At 43.8% G+C, this 2,759-nt stretch overlaps 1 long non-coding RNA gene across 2 annotated transcripts in view; it reads left to right on the top strand.

The window, feature by feature from the left end:
• LOC138160636 (uncharacterized) overlaps positions 1-2,380 on the top strand; it is a 33,944-nt gene extending 31,564 nt beyond the window's left edge. For both annotated transcript variants that reach the window (XR_011168181.1, XR_011168179.1), the window contains one exon: positions 1,104-2,380. This is a non-coding gene — a long non-coding RNA (uncharacterized lncRNA). The remainder of the gene's footprint in view (positions 1-1,103) is intronic.
• Positions 2,381-2,759: the final 379 nt, after the last annotated feature.

Genomic DNA, 2,759 nt, shown 5'->3' with positions numbered 1-2,759 from the left:
GGGGGAGGGTTGAAGGGGAGGAGAACAGAGCAGGGCAAAGCAGGGAGCTGAGAAAAGGGAATCAGAAATTGGATAGAGTGATGTAGATATTTGAAGGGAACCTAAAAGATTACAGAGTGACAGGGCAGAGAGAAGAGAAAAAAATGGACCTGGTAGGAGCAAGGAATATGAATCTTTCTCCTCTTCCCTGACCTTGTCTTGGTCCAGCATGCAAGGGGACGTGAGAGAAGAAAAGAAGGGGGTAAGCATTTATTTACTAAGCATCTATGATGGACCAGGCATTGTGCTAAGTGCCTTACAAACATCATCTCATTTGATCTACACAACTGTAGGAGACAGATGCTGTTATTATCCCTATTTTATAGTTGAGAAAACTGAGGCAAACAGAGGTTAAGTGACTTATTCAGGGTCATCCAGTGTTTGAGGCAAAATTTGAAATCAGCTGTTCCCAACTCCAGGCCAGGCACTGTGTCCACTACACCACCTAGCTGCCCTATGCCATGAACAAAGGGAGCCACCCAAACAAAGCACAGGGTCAGGAGAAAGGAGTTGTTGCAGTAGCTAGGGGTGGTGCCAGCCTTCCCATGGTCAGTGGGGTTGACTAATCTTATACATGTCAGTATCAGTAGTACTAATGATGCAACATTGGCCTGGTATCCTGGAATCAGGAAGTCCCAAAGACATAGGCTGAGAAGCAGAACTGTCTCTCTCACTCCACATAAACATGATCATTGGGGGTCCCCTTTTCCAGAATTTATCCCAGTGGTGTAGGTGGTCCCACTAGGGGCAAACATCCACTCCATGTTTTCTGGACCAGGCATCAAGACTTCCTTTTCAGAGTCTTTTTCCTGTGAAAATTATAGGCTCACAGAAGTCAATTTCTATTACAGTCCCTGTGTTCCAAGGTGGTATCCATCAGAGCTTTCTGCACACTTTCTGAGTCTTTGCTTTTGATTATGATATCTTCAGTGTAATGAGTCACAAAAACCCCTGGGGCAAGGTAAACTACATACAGATCTTGTCAAATTAGGTTTCAAATGAGTGGAATTGAGTTAATGCACCCCTGCGGAAAAATGACAAAGGTATACTGGATTCCCTTTCAGGTAAAAGCAAATTGATCCTGGTGGTCAGCAGGCAAAGAAGGCATTGGCAAGGTCAATTACTCCAAACCAGTTCCCAGGGACCTTGATTATGTTTTCAATTAGGGTGATGTGATAGTAATGGAATGTGGAGATTCCCCTGTATTGGGCTTGGTTTTCAAATTGATTGTATTAAAACCCAGAGCTTGTTAATCCCACCTGTGGGATGGACTTTTTGATGTGAAAAGAAAGTCCTGAACTGGGAGGAGCTGGTGACGGAGATTTGGAGAGACAAGAGAGAGGCAGAAGAAACTTTTTTTTGGAAGCAGCACCTCGTGGAGAGAGAGGCTAAGAGAATTGCTGGTGGCCGCTTTGAATTGCCCTGGACTTTTGAGACCTGCCCCCTGAGCTGCCAAGGACTGAGGAGACATGGCTGTTTTGCTGGTACTTTGTCTGTCTGTTTTGATGTTGTTTTGCCAGATTTGTCCACTGGTGAAAGACAGTCCTGTTGTTGAAGAAGTCCTGGAACCTGGCTTTTGGCTAAGAAGCCCTGAGACTGTCCTGCAGACAGAGAGTGAATACTGTCCACTGGTGAAGGACAGTGCTGTTGTTGCAGGGGTCTGGAGACTGTCCTGCAGACAGAATGAATACTGTCCACTGGTGAAGGACAGTGCTGTTGTTGCAGGGGTCTGGGAGCCTTTCTGTTGGTTCAGAAGCCCTGAAGAAGGATTTTCTTGTTGTATGTTTACAGAAATCCTGGGAGAGGGCTTTGCTAATGTGTTCAGGGGTTCTAGGACTGTTCTACAGACAGAGGATGAATTCATGAAGGGACTGGCAATGTATCTTATGGCCTTGCTAAGCCTTGTCTCCCCAGGAACTAAGATTGCTGAGAACTTGCCTCTTGTCAAGATGAAGAAAAGACCTCCATTTGGGTATTAAGTGCTGTGTTTAAACTTGATGTAACTCTGGGGTAGATTCAATTGTGATCCAGGGGTGGGGAACTTTTGACCTTATTGTGCTCTGTGATTGACAAATGAAGGTACTTTACTTATGTTTGGAAACTAATCTCCATTTGAGAAGAGGGGTTTTGTGGTGGACCAAATGAAGGTATAGCCTAGGGGTGGAGCAGTATTTAGAACAGGGACTTTGTAATTGATTGAATGATTGGAAGGTCCTGGGGTGGGGTAGTACTTGGAGATTATTTAATCACACTTAGTAAATGCTGTATTTTGAATGATGTCATGTTTTGATCTTCTCTGTTCTTGGTTGGTCACTGAATAAAATGGAGAGCACCTATGCTGGTATTTTGAACCTGGGAAGTTGCCTTTGCTTGGTATTATATTACAGGTGGTGATATTAGGGATTGCTGTTGGTAGCTTCTCTACTACCTTGTTCAATTTCTTATAGGTCACTGCCATTTTCCATTTCCAATTCTCCTTTTTCACTGGCCAAATGGAAAAGTTATATTCAGAGACAGTGGGGGCATAAGTACCATATCTAACAAGTTTTTAATAGTTGCTCCCACAGTTTTACTACCTCCCAGGGGTTGTTTTGCAAAGATCTTGTATTTAGGTTTCAGGAATTGAAAGAGGTCCCATTTTGTCTTTCCCATTTTCAGTGGCATTGAGGATATCTTTAGGGTATGGACCTAAGTATATCAATTCCAACGATACTCAGACA

Source organism: Petaurus breviceps, unplaced genomic scaffold, assembly GCF_028583685.1.
Source record: "Petaurus breviceps papuanus isolate PSGF00001 unplaced genomic scaffold, PetGlider_PUasm1.0 181, whole genome shotgun sequence".
In the NCBI taxonomy this organism is placed as follows: domain Eukaryota; kingdom Metazoa; phylum Chordata; class Mammalia; order Diprotodontia; family Petauridae; genus Petaurus; species Petaurus breviceps.
This window is presented reverse-complemented; position numbering and strand designations above follow the sequence as displayed.